The sequence below is a fragment of the Megascapheus bottae genome, chromosome 28, assembly GCF_031878675.1.
Source record: "Megascapheus bottae isolate mThoBot1 chromosome 28, mThoBot2.hap1, whole genome shotgun sequence".
Lineage (NCBI taxonomy): Eukaryota > Metazoa > Chordata > Mammalia > Rodentia > Geomyidae > Megascapheus > Megascapheus bottae.
This window is the reverse complement of record NC_143536.1, coordinates 15005399-15014463: the sequence shown is the minus strand read 5'-3', so window position 1 is coordinate 15014463 and position 9065 is coordinate 15005399.

The following is a 9065-nucleotide window of genomic DNA, read 5'->3' as shown; positions in this document are numbered from 1 at the left end:
CACTTAACCCATTTCACAAATGGGAAGGTTGGGGCAGACTGAGGCTTGTCCACCAATTGGATGAAGACCTGAATAGGTTACAGTGCAGTGCCTGTGGTATCAGGCTCCTGCCTGCAGGGAGCCAGTGTGAAGGCAACCTGTGACTCCAGTGTGCTTTCTTTCTTTTTTTTTTTTTGCCAGTCCTGGGCTTGAGCTCAGGGCCTGAGCACTGTCCTTGGACTTTCTCAAGGCTAGAGCTCTACCACTTGAGCCTCAGCACCACTTCTGGCTTTTTTTTTTTTTTCTATGTATGTGGTACCGAGGAATCGAACCCGGGTCTTCATGCATGCTAGGCAAGCACTTTAACCACTAGGCCAAACTCCCAGCCCCTCCAGTGTGCTTTCTAAGGTGTGACAATGGCCATTGAAGAACCCCAGCACTTGGCAGATGGCTGTACTTGAGCCTGATGCCCTTAGCTTCCAACCAGCCAGTTTGTTCCACACACATTCTGATCTCGCCTCCCTTTCTATGCTCCATCCCCGCCCCCCCCGCCCCAAGCCAGAAAGACAGTCTCTTAAAAAAATAACCATGGGTACCAAGTGCAGTGGCTCAAGCCTGCAATCCTAGCTACTCAGAAGGCTGAGATCTGAGGATCGTGGTTCAAAGCCAGCCTGGCACTAAAGTCAGTGAGACTCTTATCTCCAATTAATCATCAGAAAACTGGAAGTGGCGCATGACTCCAGGAGGAGGGCAGTACCTTGAGCTGAAGAGCTCAGGGACAGCACCCAGGCCCAGAGTTCAAGTCCCATGACCGACAAAAACAAAACAAAACAAACAAAAAACCCCATGAATGATGGGCCGGGAGTTTGGCCTAGTGGTTAAAGTGCTTGCCTAGCATGCATGAAGACCCGGGTTCAATTCCTTGGTACCACATACATAGAAAAAAGCCGGAAGTGGTGCTGAGGCTCAAGTGGTAGAGCTCTAGCCTTGAGAAAATCCAAGGACAGTGCTCAGGCCCTGAGCTCAAGCCCAGGACTGGCAAAAAAAAAAAAAACCCATGAATGTGACTTTATATGTTTGTTTTTTGTTTTTTTTTTGAGACAGGGTGGTCATACCTAGTAACCCAGGCTTGCCTAGAAGTCATGGTCCTTCTGCCTCATCCTTTCCTGTAGCTGGGATGTTAAGGTGAGCACTTTATTATTTGTGACAGTAGTAGCTCTTGAACTCAAAGCCTCAAGCTTTTACTTAGCTTTTTTGCTGAAGGCTGGCACTCTACCACTTGAGCCACACCTCTACTTCCAACTTTTATGCCTATTCATCTGAGATAAAGCGTTTCATGGATTTGTCTACCCCAGGATGGCTTTGAAATTCAATCTTCAGATCAGAGGCTCCTCAGAAGCTAGGATTACAGGTGTGAGCCACCAGATCCTGGCACTAAAGGATAAGCTTTAAGTCTTCACAAATAACCTAAGAAGGAAGCCTCCCAGCCCTCTCTGTCGGTCATGGAACTTAAACTCTGGGCCTGGGTGCTGTCCCTAAGCTCTTCAGCTCAAGGCTAGTGCTCTACCACTTTGAACTACTAGTGGTAAAAGTCTCACAGACTTTTGTGCCTGGGCTGGTTTTGAACTATGATCTGAAGATCTCCGACCCCCTGGGTATCTAGGATTACAGGGGTGAGCCACTGGTGTCCAGCAGAAGCTTCTCTTTTTATCATCTCCTTTGTTGTTGATGGTGATGATCATGGAGTTTGAACTCTGGACTTGGGCACTATCTCAGAGCATTTTTTTTTTTTTTTTTGCTCAAGTTCTAACACTTTGAGCCCCACTTCTGTTTTTTTTTTTTTTTTTTGCCAGTCCTGGGCTTGAGCTCAGGGCCTGAGCACTGTCCTTGGACTTTCTCAAGGCTAGAGCTCTACCGCTTGAGCCTCAGCACCACTTCTGGCTTTTTTCTATGTATGTGGTACCAAGGAATCGAACCCGGGTCTTCATGCATGCTAGGCAAGCAATTTAACCACTAGGCCAAACTCCCGGCCCCCCCACTTCTGGTTTTATAGTGGTTAATTGGAGATAATATTGTTACAAACTTTCTTACCCAGACTGGCTTCAAACTGTGATTCTCAGATCTCAGCCCCCTGAGTAGCTAGGTTATAAGGGTGAGCCACCAGTACCCAGTTTATCACCTCAATTTTATTTATTTTTGTTGGTCATGGGACTTGAACTCTGGGCCTAGACATTGTTCCTGAGCAATTTAGCTCAATTTAGCAATTAGCAATTTAGCAATTTAACCCTACCCCTTGAGCAACAGTGCCACTTCCAGTTTTCTGGTGGTTAACTGGAGATAAGAGTCTCATAGATTTTAGTGCCCAGGCTGGCTTTGAACCATGATCCTCAGATTTCAGCTTCCTGAGTAGCTAGGATTACAGGTGTAAGCCACTGCACCTGGCTTTTTTATTTTGGGCTAGCCCTGGGGATTAAGCTCAGGGCCTGGGCACAGTCCCTGAGCTTCTTTAGCTCAAGGCTAGCACTCTACCACTTAAGCCACAGAGCCATTTCAGGCTTTTTCTATTTATGTGGTACTGAAAATCAAACCCAGGGCTTCATGCATGCTAGGCAAGCACACTACTACTAAGCCACATTTCTAGCCGGATCATCTCCATTTTATTTATTTATTTATTTATTCTTTGCCAGTTCTGGGCCTTGAACTCAGGACCTGAGCATTGGCCTTGGGCTTTCTCAAGACTAGAGTTCTGCCACTTGAGCCACAGAACCACTTCCAGCTTTTTCTATGTATGTGGCACTAAGGAATTGAACCTAGGGCTTTTTGCATGCTAGGCAAGCACTCTACCACTAGGCCAAACTCCTAGCCCGATCATCTCCATTTGAGAGATGAGAAAACAGGTTCAGAGAGGTTAGAAGCCACATAGCTGATAGGAGGCAGAGCTGAGACTTGAACCCTGGAAGCTGGTTCTGTCATGCAAATGTTGGTGGTAGAGATGTGGGAGGGGAAGGAGAGAGATTTCTAGAGTTCAGGACCCAGGAAGGCTCTGAGACTGGTACTGGGTCTTGGACTCCAGGCTTTGTACTCTCTTGACATTTTTCTGCCTAAGGCTTTTTTTTTTTTTTTGCCACCTGAGTCATACTTATTTCTGACTTTTTGCTGGCTAATTGACATCAAAGTGTCATGGACTTTTCTGCCCAGGCTGGCTTCAAACCTCAATCTTCAGATCTCAGTTTCCTGAGTAGCTAGGATTAAAGTGTAACCCACTGGTGCCTGCAAGATACTTCAGAAAAAAACATGTCCCTCAGCCTTGACAATAGCAAATGCTACTGGGATAGCCCAAAGGTAGGACTCACTGAGATTGCAGCAGTAAGCACAGTTTAGAAGAAAGGCTGACAACCCTAGTTACCCTTGCCATGAAGCAGTTGTTTTTTTTTTTTTTTTTAAACAAAAAACAAAAACTTCTTTACATTCACCCCTAGTTCCTCTGTCACCCAGTTGGGAAATGTCCTTTTTCAGTACACTTGTGTCCATAGCTGGTTTTAGGGCTGACACTGGCACCCCCTAGAGGCCAGTGTGAGGGTCAGCATGGCCTTCAATGAGCTTGAGGGTTGTGATATGGAGAGAGAAGGGTGTGCCTATTTCTTAAGACTGAGGACTTCTGGATGCAGTGACATCAGTTTAGCTGATCTGGGAAACACTGAAGGTATGACATACTATAGGTGGGTTAAGTGGTGCTCACAGCCACAAGGCAATATTCTAGGGAAGCATAAGTTAGAGGAGTCCCCAAGCTGGGGTTCCTACTCCAAGCCCCATTTTCCTGCTTCTGCCCTTCACATCCAACCTTGTCCTGGCTACTGAGGTCCAGCCACTTCCCAAGGCATGATCTGTCTACACAGCCCTGATCATTCTGTCACCAGAACCTATGGAATTCTCTGGGGATTTCTGAATGCTAGACTAGTTCCTGCTCTGCCAACCTACTCAGTCAGTTCTAATTCCCAGTCTCGTGGAGAGAGGTGGTAGGAACTGAGGACAAATGGAACCACAGGAACTTGCCAGGGAGAGAAGGTTAGTTTGGCAGAGGGAGAAGGCTAGGAAAGTACAAGAGGAAAAATAGCAAATTCCAGGGAACACAGAATGAACCAGTTGGGTGGGCACTAGTTCTGGATAAGTCCCATAGACAAAATAATTGGAATAGAGGAATAGCTGGGTAAGAAGTTTTCATCATACCTGTCTTTATTATTTTTTTTTCTTCCAGGGTAGTACTGTACTACTTGAGCCAAACTTCTACTTGTTCTTGTTTTCATTTTGCTGGCTAAAGATATCTCATGGGCTCGGCACAGTGGCTCATGCCTGTAATCCTAGCTACTCAGGAGGCTGAGATCTGAGGATCAAGGTTCAAAGCCAGCCCAGGCACAAAAGGACCTGAGACTAATTTCCAATTAACCTCTAGAAAATGAGAAGTGGGGCTTGGCTCAAGGGTAGGGCAGTAGTCTTGAGCTGAAGAGCTGAAGGACAACACCCCAGCCCAGGGGAAGGACAGTAGCCTTGAGCTGAAGAGCTCAGGGATAGTGCCCAGGCCCAGTTCAAGCCCCATGACCCACACACAAAAAAACAAAGTCTCTTGGGCCTTTCTGCTTCAGTTGACTTTGAACCTCTATCCTCAGATTTCAGCCTAAGTAGCTAGGATTTACAGGCATGAGTCACTGCTGCCCAGCAAGCACCCATTTTAATGTATCTGATTAGAAAGGACCACCATAAGTTGTAAGACACTCATCTTATGGAATACTAATACTATACAGCAGTGAAAAGGAACATAAACATTTAAGATGCCACTCAACAAAAAATCTAAAATAAAGGCACAGAAGAGCAAATAACCTGTGTATTTGTGTGTAATGAAAAAGTGTTCACAGAGTATACCTGCTTATATGTTACAGAAAAACTTTAGAAAGATGTATAATTGGTCAGGAGTTTGGCCTAGTGGCAGAAATGCTTGCCTAGCATGCATGGTTTAATTCCTCAGTACCACATATATAGAAAAAGCAGTAAATGGTGCTGTGGCTCAAGTGGTAGAGCTCTAGCCTTGAGAAAGCCCAAGGGCACTGGTTGGGCCCTGAGTTCAAGCCTCAGGAATGTAAAAAAAAAAGTATAACAAAAGAGTAGGAAAGTTTGAACTCAGAGTTTCATGCATGCTAGGCAAGCACTCTACTACTAAACCACATTCCCAGCGCCAAATATCCATCTTTTGACTGTTGTATCCTGTGGTTTTGTTTTTTTTTTGGGTGGGTCATGGGGCTTGGTCTCTGCTGGGGCACTGTCCCTGAGCTCTTCAGCTCAAGGCTACTGCCCTATCCCTGGGCTTGGGGGTTGTTCCTCAGCTCTTCAGCTCAAGACTACCTACCTCCCTACCCTTGAGCCAAGCCCCACTTCCTGTTTTCTAGAGGTTAATTGGAGATAAGTGTCTCAGGTCCTTTTGTGCCTGGGCTGGCTTTGAACCTTGATCCTCAGATCTCAGCCTCCTGAGTAGCTCACAGGTGGGAGCCACTGTACCCCCGGCTTTTGTTTTCTTTTTATGACTGTACTAGGGCTTGAATTACACCTTTAGCTTTTTCACTCAAAGCTGGCATTGTGTCACTTGAGCTACACTTTTACTTTTGGCTTTTTGCTAGTTAACTGGGGAGAAACCTCAGATTTGTCTGCTCAGGATGGCTTGGAATTTCAGTCCTCAAAGCTCAGTCTCCTGGGTAGGCAGGGTTACAGTTATAAGCCACTGGAGTTCAGCTTGAGAGGATGCCTATCCTCCAACCTTGAAGCCAGTGCAGAATCCCCTGCATTCCTTGAGCTTAGGTGAACTGCAATCAACCCATCATTCCTGGAAGGCACTGGCATGCGACCTGGGTGGAGACAACCCTTTCCCTGCTTCTCTTGGTGCATACTCTAGAGGTTTTCTCTTCTTTCCTGGACCAGGTTGCTGAGCAGCTCTGACACACACGTACAATCCCCCATCCCTCTTTCTCCTACTCCCTTCTCAGGTTCCTGAGGCTGCAGCTTGTTTTCCAGGCCTCTCTGTGACGGACAGGCAGGCAGGCAGGTACAGGGTGCTCCACTTGGGTCTCTGCCCTAGCCATCACTCCAAGGCTCATCCGCCAACATCCTCCATATTTTAGTGCTAGCAGAACTGCACCCTCCTGTTCCACCCGCCCCCCCCCTACACTTTCAATCCAAAAGCCCCAACTGTTTATGGGTGAAAAGAAAGCCTTAAGAGGACAAATGCAGGGGCCGGGAGTTTGGCCTAGTGGTTAAAGTGCTTGCCTAGCATGCATGAAGACCCAGGTTCGATTCCTCGGTACCACATATAGAAAAAAGCCGGAAGTGGTGCTGAGGCTCAAGTGGTAGATCTAGCCTTGAGAAAGTCCAAGGACAGTGCTCAGGCCCTGAGGTCAAGCCCAGGACTGGCAAAAAAAAAAAAAAGAAAGAGGACAAATGCAAATGCCCTTGGGGTGCAGTTTTGAGGAAGACCTGTTGTCTCCTGGCCTCAGCTCCTCCCCCTACTGTGATCTGAGAGAGACCTTGTGGACTGCACATGTGGGGGCACATGGCAGGTGCCAGACTCCTGTGCCCTGGAGAACCCTTTTAAAGAATGACAGAACCCCCCAAAAACACTGGCAGGGGGGAGTGCTTGGGTGCCCTGTGCCTTAGGCCAGGCTTCTTCCTTCCTGCACCATGTCTGCCTTTCCTGGACTGAGTACTGCGTGTCCTGCCAGGTAAGCACTGAGATTATCTTCCTGGGAACCCATGAGCAAGGCTGTGGTGTAGGTGATGCGCTGCACCCAGGCAGGCACCACAGGCAGGGTTTCTGAGCAGTCTTCAGAGATAAGGCATGGGAGTAACTTACCCTGTGTTTGGAAAATCCAAGCCTGTGCTGTTCCATGGTTGTCCTTACCACAAACCTCTCCCCTCCCATCTGAAAAAAAAAAAAGTAGGGGGGGGGGAAGACAAGGAAAAGAGAGCAGGGCCTGAGGCCACCCATCACCTCTTACTTGCAGAAGACAGGAAATAGCCTTTGCAGTGCTGAGTAAAGGAATATACAAGATAAAATCTGGAATAGTCCCTAGACTGCAATGCTAGCTTCACCCTCTGCTAGGCAGCCAGGATGTCTTCCTGAATCTGCTTGGACCTCCATAGCTAGATTTGCATCCAGATGTCTGCAGAAGGCACTCCTCTAAAGAGCATTGCAGGTGCTTGTAGACTTCAACAATGTCAGGTTATAATTGCTGGCTGCAGTCTCTAAAGCTGGAGAAGCCCTTCCCAGAACAGCAGGTATTATTTAGGTGTCAAATTGATGCTTTAAAATAGCTAGTTAGGGGCTAGAAATGTGGCTTAGTGGTAGTACCTGCCTAAAATGCATTAAGTCCCGAGTTCAATTCCTCAGTACCACATACACAGAAAAAAGAGAATTGGTGCTGTGGCTCAAGTGGTAACAGTGCTAGTCTTGAGTACAAAGAAGCTCAGGGACAGTGCCCAGGCCCAAGTTCAAGCCCCAGGACTGGCAAAACAAAAGTTGGACAGACATTGTACCTTACTTAGGATGAAACTACTTTATTTTCCAAGATTTCTTAGTTTATGCTCAAGAAAAATATAGCAGGAGCCTGGGTATCTTAGAAGGAAAAGCATTCAGTCTCTCCATGGTGGTGTAATAATCTAAGTAAACTTGTTTCACACTCAGAAGGCTAGGACCAAGCACTAGACGTTTTTTGTCAGCTGTGGGACTTGAACTCTGGGCCTGGGTGCTGTCCCCGAGTTCTTCAGCTCAGGGTTAGTGCCCGACCCCTTGAGCCACAGTACCACTTAGTTTTTTGGTGGTTAACTGGAGATAAGAGTCTCAAGCAGCACTAGGCTTTCTACAGTATCCACTATGTCCACACTACAAGAATTTCTCTTTTGGAGGAAGGCTCTGTATGACATTTTTGGTAAAGGCTGCTCTTGGGCAGAGGTGGCAGCAGCAGTCTGGGTGGCTCTGGGCAGTGTGAGGGGTTTCTTGGGAGGCTGTGGCTGGTGGGGACTGAGGAGACACTGAAACACTGAAGCAGCTGCCACCACCAGCTGATGCAAGTTTTATTGAGCAAATGTACAAACAGGACATGGAAACAAGGGTGTTGATGCTGGGACCAGGAACGTAAAATGGAATACAAAAATAAAAAGGCACTAATCTGTTAAGAAAAGACACTCGATGTATTCTAAGAATATAAGTCATTTAATACTGTTAATTTTATAGCACAAAATAAAACAAGCTATGATCCCCAAAAATAATTTTAAAAGCTTACACAGAAAATATTATTGCCTGAAGTTTATGATCTTTACGTTACAGGTCAAAAGAGTTTTATGTGGTTGTTGTTTTAAAACACACAGTGAAGACCGTCTAGAAGCAAGGCCACTGTTCCTCCTGCAGGGACGATCCTGTCTCAGAGAACTGTCTTTCTACTCCTTTAGAATACACAACCGGCTCAGTGTCCATATTGACAGCAGTTACCAGGGTCAAGGATCTCTGGTCCCAGAGGGTGGAGTTTGAGGCAGAGCTCAGTGGTGTCCTCAGAAAACATTAGTCTTAGGTACTGTGTTAAAACAATCAAGAATTCACTCATTTTAAGAGGTTAATGAACATAATATTAAAGGATTAAATTATAAACACCTGGCACAAAAACACATCATCCCTTTTCAAAAAATAAATGTTCATATTCCTCTGAGCAAATGTTACAAGAGCAGTGGCCGTCGTCTCAGGCCTGCCTTGTCTGTAAACAGCTGTAAAGGCCGGCACAGTGCCAGGGTGTGAAGCTCCAAGGAGGGCACAGTGGTCCTTTCCTCCTTTCCACGAGCACAGATGTGGGGTCTGGTGACCAAAGTCATACAATGGCAGCTGGTCAACACATCCTGTTTAACCATGTCATCAGGTGGTAAGCATGCAGTGCAGAAATGGCAAGGATAACTCCTGTCACAGCGGTTCTGCCCAGAATCAACAAGTTTTTAAATAAACTGTCAATGCCCTCAAATTCATAATTTATTTCTTTTCCAGGTCACGAACCATTGTGAGT